This window comes from Chlorocebus sabaeus, chromosome 8 (genome assembly GCF_047675955.1).
Source record: "Chlorocebus sabaeus isolate Y175 chromosome 8, mChlSab1.0.hap1, whole genome shotgun sequence".
NCBI lineage: Eukaryota > Metazoa > Chordata > Mammalia > Primates > Cercopithecidae > Chlorocebus > Chlorocebus sabaeus.
This window is the reverse complement of record NC_132911.1, coordinates 95,272,014-95,280,401: the sequence shown is the minus strand read 5'-3', so window position 1 is coordinate 95,280,401 and position 8,388 is coordinate 95,272,014. Positions and strand designations below refer to the sequence as shown.

At 38.4% G+C, this 8,388-nt stretch overlaps 1 non-coding gene across 1 annotated transcript; it reads left to right on the top strand.

Annotated features, from left to right (window-relative positions):
• The first annotated feature begins 3,254 nt into the window (after positions 1–3,254).
• Positions 3,255–3,358, top strand: LOC119624980 (small nucleolar RNA U13). Its single transcript, XR_005241139.2, has one exon. It is a non-coding gene; the product is annotated as a small nucleolar RNA U13 (small nucleolar RNA).
• The last annotated feature ends 5,030 nt before the right edge of the window (positions 3,359–8,388 follow it).

The window sequence follows — 8,388 nt, the reverse complement described above, 5'->3', positions numbered from 1 at the left end:
AAGTAGTCATCATCTCTATTTTACAATAATGTTCTAGGCTGGGCGCAGTGGCTCACGCCTGTAATCTCAGCACTTTGGGAGGCCGAGGTGAGCGAATCAACTTGAGGTCAGGAGTTCAAGACCAGCCTGGCCAACATGGTGAAACCCCATCTCTACTAAAAATACAAGAAATTAGCTGTGGTGTTGCATGTCAGTAATCCCAGCTACTCGGGAGGCTGAGGCAGGAGAATCCCTTGAACCTAGGAGGCAGAGTTTGCAGTGAGCTGAGATAATGCCACTGCACTCCAGCCTGGGTGACAGAGTAAGATTCTGTCTCAAAAACAAATAAATAAAATAAAATAAAATAATGTTCTATATCCACATTTTAAAGTATAAGCATTATTTTCAAAATATTTTGTCCTTTGAGGTAGGCAGAATTCTAAAATAACTCACAGTGAGTAAAACCCTTGTATAATAACCTCCTTTAAATATGGGCAGAACCTAGAACTTGCTTCTAAGTTCCATATTCTAAAAATATGGAAACGGTATTAGAATAGTCACTACTTTGATTAGCTTACATTTTATGACGAGAATACAATGGCTTTTCAGGTGTAATTAAGGTCCATAATCAGTTTTCTGTAAGTTAATTAAAAACGAGATGTTTATTGGGTGAGCCTAACCTAAACCAGCTCACCTAGTAAAAATCCCATTGAAATGAGGGTCCAGAGGTAAGGAATTCTCTTTCCCACTGGCTTTGAAGAAGTAAGCTACCACAGATTCTACTGCTCTGAGAAAATTAATACTGCCAGTGTGAGTTTGGAAGAGGTCACTGAGCCTCAGATGAGAAACTAGCTGCAGCTGATACCTTGATCGTAGCTTTGTGAGATCCTGAGCAAAGGACCAAGTTATAGCAGCCATTCTCAGACTCCTGACCTACAGAAACTGTGAAATAATTAATGTGTGTTGCTTACGCCACTATGATTGTAGTAATTCTTCATGCAGCAATTTTAAAAATTACTACATCATTCATCAACAAATATTTATTGAGCACCTACTATGTGTCAGTAGCTGTTCTAGTATTTGGGATACAACATTGAAGAGAACAGGGAAAGTCTCTGCCTTCAGGGAGTTTCTATTACGCATCGAGGAAGAAGATCAATGCTATTGTCAATTTAAAACAATCACTTTTTTCTTTTCTCTGAGTGATGTCAGTTATGTGGATGTTTCCCATTTCATTAGGTTAACACTAGCTGCTACAGAAGATGAATACCCAAATATTGGTGACTTAATAATAAAAGCATATTTTTTTCTTTACACAATTCAGTGAGAATGTTTGGCACATAACACTCCACATGATGACTCAGGGTGTAGCGCTGCCAGCACCTAAAGGTTCCATGACTTTTGCTTCTAACTGAGGGAAAGGAAAAGCAAAAATAGAGAAAGGCACATCTGCTTCTTAATCATCTTGGCTTGGGAGTGGAACACCTCTACTCATATTCCATTTACAGGAGCTAATCTCATGGTGGGAATTGTAGTGACTGAGCAGCAGCATCTTAGCAGATACTCTGCTTTATGAAAGGTGAGTGGGGGTGTAGATATGTATTAGACATCCACCATTGTCTGCTGCAATCCTGAATAGCTGGACATTTGCCTCAGGTAGACAAGACCATATTATAGTCTTTGAATCAGTGAATGAATATATTTATGTACATGTTTACATATTGGGGGGATATATTATGTCAAGTGAACCTGTAGAGACTATAGTGAACATCAATTGTTTTGGTTAGTGCAATAGCCCTTCCTACTTCTGGTAACGCACTGTTTTCACTTTGGTTATAGCCACAAAACGCACTGCCTACCACCAACTGGAAAACACATTGACCAGGCCTAGTCATTCAGAGTGGACTGGACCATTCTTCCAACAGCAACAATAGTCTCATGAACCAATCAGAGTCAATTAGGGTTCTCCATGGGATTTAACACCTTGAAGGATGTAAACATAGGGCTGCCAGCAGTCATAATGCCTTTCATAAGAACAAGAAGGCCTCATTCGTTAGAAAGTAAGCCTCAGAGACCACAGAAAAGACCTAGCTCAATGTTACCTTATTTTCTCATCTTTATCTATCACACATTGCCCTGGCCCGATGTTACCTTATTTTATTTTTCATCTTCATCTATCACACATCATTCTTACTTATAATCTCCCCTGTCAGATTCCTAAAGAATGGGTGACAGCAAGAAGAGAAACAAGCTAATTAACAATGAGGAAACTGTGTGAACAATGGAGCAAGCATGTGACAGAAGACATTGGCATGGTTGGGGGACAGAAAGGACCAAGGCTTGAGGGAAGACACAATTGCTCAAAAAAATGTAGTCAAATTAGGAAATGTCTTTAAAGCTGGACATTAAGATTTTTGGCAAAAGTAGTAATGTGAACTCCTAAAACAAATAAGAATCATAAAACTTTTGAGTTAAAATGTCACATAGAGATCATTTTATCACCCAAATGCCCATCAATCAATGAGTGCATAAAGAAACTGTGGGATATATGTAGCTATATAGCTATAGTATGTGTGTGTGCATATATATACATATACACATGTATACGTGTATATACACATATGTGTATGTGTATATACACATGTATATGCGTATGTGTATATACATATGTATATATATACACACGTATATATGTATATATACACACGTATATATGCATATATATACATGTATGTATATATAACATATATATAATTAAATATATATAATGAAATACTACTCAGTCATAAAAAGGAATGAATTAATAGCATTCACGGCAACCTGGATGGGATAGAGACCATTATTCTAAGTGAAGTAACTCAGGAATGGAAAACCAAACATCATATGTTCTCACTCATAAGTGGGAGCTAAGCTAAGAGGATGTAAAGGTATCATAATGATACAATGAACTTTGGAGACTTGCAGCGGGGACATGGTGGGAAGGGGGTGAGGGATAAAAGACCACAAATCAGGTTCATTGTATACTGCTTGGGTTATGGGTGCACCAAAATGTTACAAATCACCACTAAAGAACCTACTCATGTAACCAAATACCACCTGTTCCCCCAAAACCTACGGAAATAAAAAATTTTAAAAAATGAAATTAAAAAAAATCACTTTATCAAACACCTTTATTCTCTGGAAAATTAATTCCAAGTTCAGAGGTCAACATTGGGTAGCTGGATGGTAAACTGGCACCCTTGTGGGAAGATGAAAAAGCAAAAAATGGAGTAGTGATCTTTTTTCTAGTTCATAAGCTTGTGGATGGGTTGTCACGCACATGTATGAGTTGTGCCTTCCTCAAACCTTGTTACAATGTCGGCACATTACCTATCTGACGTGGGAAAAAAAAAAAAAAGTAATAGTTCAGGTGATGTAAGAGTGGGCTTGGAAAGCAGCCCTGAAGAAAACGACATGGCTATGAAAAGCATTCCATATGGAGTACTGACGTGAGGGAAAGCCACATGCACTGAGATTTCAGGTGAGGAAATGGAGGGAGGTGATACCACTAACTAAAACAGAGACTTGAGTGAGGGTGCCAGTTCTAGGGAAATATCATACATTCTATTTTAGATGTATACATTTAGAGTATTTTGAGTTTCTGAATATAGCATATCACACAGGATAACTTTCATATTGTATATCACCCAGGAGAACAAGTTATAGAGGATATATTCTGGGCTAAGAATTATAATAAGTGATTTACAGATGTCATCAAATTTAATCCTCACAACAGCCCTTGGAGGGCTTAACAGGCTGGTTTGGAGCTTTGCCTTAAGACCCACAACTACCAAGGGCCAGGTCCAGGAGTAAAGCCAAGATTTAGGTAACTACCAAGCTCATTCTCTCAGCAATGATGTCTCCCATCATTCTGCCTTCCTGAAGATATTTTGGTGGCGTAACAAACATCATTCAACGGGTAACTTCATATGAGGCCTAAAGAAAGCAGAAGAGTCAAATACTTCCAAAGTAGGGGTAGACATATGAATTTTTAAATCACTCCTACAGAAGTGATCATGGATGGTTTGAAAAAGACACTGAAAACATGTGTATATACACATGGTCCTGAGCACCCATATCCATAATTAGATTCTACTAATTATGGAAAAAATTATGGAAAAAAGGGCCTAATCAGGCAGAACAAGGAAACCCAGAAATATAGGATTTAGACATAGTAGGTTTTAAAATATACTGTATCTTAGAAACACAAATTTAAAGAAAATGGATTTGATGACTCAGGTCAAATACAACAGAAAGATCAAGCAAGAATGGTGAAAAAAATAATTTGGTCACTACGATGCCATGGTGGCTACGGAGGAGGCAGTTCTACTAGTAACATGGAGCCAGTTTGTGATGGCTAAATAGAAAGAGAGATGGAAACAAGGACACTGGGTCTAACTCTGCATTTCACATGGATTTTTTCTACCTACTTCTATATCATCTAATAACTATATACATGTGTATATACACATCTATATCATCTAATAACTGCATACAATATGTATGTCTACATTTGACACTCTCATCAAAATATTCTCTTCATTTCGTGTTTGATTCCTTGTGAGGTTCCCCTTGCTATTCTCAGGTCATGTTAGTCCACAGGAATCTACATGCTCTAAAAAGGCCAGACATTGCTGTCTATGTTCTAAATCACAGTTACTTAGGCAGAAATCCATTACCAGGGAAAACAGTGGGGAAAAGCTGTGTAGCGATAAAGGAAAGAGGACACAGTCAACAGAGCTTTTTAAAGGAATTCCTTCCTTTCCTCACTGTTACCTGTCTGGCCACAAATCACTCACAGTCAGACCGAACTGAGCTTACATGAGCTGGCTTTCTGGCAGAGTCCAGATTTGTGCCCCTTCTCAAAGGGGGAATAACTGGGCCTGCTGCAGAAGCAGCTCTCCTTTCGAATTTCAACATGGAATTTTTATGCAGTTGTGCTCACTCCTCTTTGGTGTTATAAAACAGTCAAACAAGATGAATATGGCTGGTAATTTATACTAGGAACTTGCATTGAATTATACTTGGATGACTTATTAAACGAAGGATATTATCAATATTACATCTGTCATAAATGAAAAACTCCACGTTTGAATGGATCTGATCCATTCATTGTTTTATGGGCACATTGGCCTCCAGAGAGAGTCACAAATCCAAATGATGTCCCTGAGTGATGGATTTTATGTTCTCTTCCTCAGGCATTGCTAAAAGATGTGTGAAGTCCTTATGTAAAGTGAGGGTTCCCCTTTAGCCAAGCATCAAAAGAGATTTTCATAGAAAAGTTTCATGAGACCACCTGGAAATATTCTATCCAGCCGCAATGAGTATGAAAGGCAAGGTGGTAAATGGCAGCTAGATAAATGTGACTTCATATAAACAGAAGTACATGAAGCCTCTTTTTTCCTTACAAGTCCCTATAAAATAGTTTGCGAAAAGAGCCTGGATTTGGAAGTCTAGGCTTCCTCCACTCAGTGAATATTGGTTAACTCATCCATTGCACTTTGAAACAAAGCCCAGGAAATTAAAAACTGCAACAGTTTCCTCATTTCCTTAGCCAAATTCCCTATTATACATTATATTTCTCTTTGATTTGTCATGCTTAATCTCTCTTTGGTGAACTATAATATCTTCCATACAAAACACAATCCACAATGTTCAAACTCAAGTCTAAAATAAAAAATGGATGACTAACATTATTCTAAGGGCTCTACACATCCTCTTTTATTTAATCCAGAGGACCTCTATGAAGTAGGTTATACTATTATACTAATTTTTAGATAAGAAGTTGAGTAGCAGAAAAAGATTTTTAAACTACCTAATGTAAATGCTTCAGAACTCTAGAACCCTCACTCTTAAATATTAAATGTAATTCATCATAAAAGCACTCATACAAGAACATTTCCCAGAGTGTATGTACATTATGCTACCAATTGAAATGACTCATCAGGTGCCCAGTGCAACCCATGGAAAGGGGATCTCACCAAGGCACGTTTTTTCGTGAAATTTTACAAGGGAGTAAGGAGGAGTAACTAAAATTTCAGAGAAAATAAACATCACCTTACAAAGGAATGGAGAGGCATATGACATATCACATTTTAACAGCAAGTTTCAATGCTAGAAGCTCATAAAGAATATGCTCAAATTTTGGAGAGGAAGTAAATTTTAACCTAGAATTATATGCCCAGCCAGACCATTAATCAGCAGACAGCAGGATTAAAAGCATTTACAAACAGGGCACAGGGGCTCATGCCTGTAATCCTAGCACTTTGGGAGGCCGAGGCAGATCACCTGAGGCCAGGAGTTTAAGACCAGCCTGGCCAACATGGCAAAACCCTGTCTCTACTAAAACTATAAAAAAAAAAAAAAAAAATTAGCTGGGTGTGGTGGTACAAGCCTGTAATTCCAGCTACTTGGGAGGCTGAGGCAGGATAATTGCTTGAACCCAGGAGCCAGAGGTAGCAGTGAGCCAAGATAGTGCCACCGCACTCCAGCCTGAGTGACAGAGTGAGACACTCTCTCTGTCACACACACACACACACACACACGAAAAGCATTTACAGACAAGCACTGTCTCTGAAATCTTACCGATGTATTCTTTCTTAGGAAGCTACTTGAGGGTGCACTGTAACAACGTTTTGTTGTTAATGATTAAACCCAGAGAGAGGAAGGCACAGGATTGAGGAAATACTAACTGCAATAACTGAGAGCATCAACAGGGCATTCTTGGATGATATTGCAGGGATGTCCTTCCCACAGGCCTCGGGAACACTCAGTCAGGACTTGGAGCAAGGACAACAAAGAGCTTCAAGAGGAAGTTCAGTAAGGAGAACAGTAACTCATGGGAATATTTTTAAACGATGGCATATTTGTAAAGAAACAAAAGCAAAAGGAGATATTTTAAGCCAATGGCTTGGAGAACAGAAAAGAAGGGGTGTTTCAGAAAAAGGAATTAATGATTTCACGATGAGTGCACTGGGGAAGGAATCAAAAAGTAAGTTTGAAACAGGTGTAATTGCCAGATAAGAGACATTCATGTTCATTTCTTAGACAACGAGGTTATAAACTTACTCTGATTTTCTGACTAGGCCACCTTCAAAGTATCTTTCTTGTAATCACCTTTTTTTCTGGCTGCGAAGGGGCCTCCTTGTGGGTACTGCAGGGAGGAGAAAGAAGGATGCTGGAAAGACCTCCTTGCTGCACCCATCTCCACCTTTGGGAGGTCACCTCCGGCCCCATCAGCCAGAGGAGATAGAGTCTAGACTCCTAAACACAAGCAGCCAAACTGGCCCAGATATAGAGAAACTCTTTCTGGAAGTTTCTAAGTCTATGTTGTGTATTTTTGGAGGGACTTGGTGAGAGAGAGGAATGGGGAGAGACAGCTTTAACAAAGGAACCAACGTTAAAACTTAAGAGTAGGAGTTAGGCCAAGTGAGAAGTCGGGAAAAATTTTCAGGCTGAGGGAACAGGTTGGCAAGAAATGAGGAGACCATATCACATTCCAGAAACTGATAAAAAGTTCTGTGTGATTAGATTGTGAAAGATCTCAATTCATGTGTGAAAAACACACCGAAAAGGAGAAGAGCAATTCAGAAAACCTTTGCTGGAGGAACGGACGTTCCAAACCTGAAGTATTCATTCCATGTGAAATAGTTCTGAATCCGTGCTCAAATATTTAGATGTTCCAATATAAAACAAAATAAGAAAACAGAACGAAAACACATGAACAGAGAAACAAGTATGTATGTAGAAATCCACAAAGCAAGAAAAACGGTGGAAAGCAAATGTGATCACACTGAGGAAGGATAATTTCCATCGTGTTCAAACATGATAAAAATTAGCTATAGATTTGGAAGACAGAAATCACATTTAGGGCTTTTATAAATTACTTTCTTATTATAAAAGTCATGACGGTTGTATATTCATATTTGAAACCAATCATGGTAGAACTGGTGACTCACAGGGTACCCAGGGCTGTGGCTTCAGGTGATATTCAGTGGAGAGAGTGTATACTGGGGTCATGTCAGTAAATGGATGGCCCCTTCACAATCACAGTTCATAAAACAATGGCTGATACATAGAGACCCAAAGTGAGGTTCACTATACTAGGGCAGATAATTTGAGTTACAGTCAAAATAATAAAATTTTAAAAATCATTCAAAGAAAATCATAACTGCCTTCTGAAATTTGAAGAATGAGAGCCAGGAAACAAAATATGGATTAATTTGGGACATTCTCCAATCTTCACCAGTATTGCATCAAATGAACTGTGTTTCTTAGTTGAGTGGTGTGTGAGCATGTAAGTTTTTCACATGGAAGTTGCACTGTTGGTAATATTTTTCTTATTAATCATGTTCCTTATATTTTGGCTGC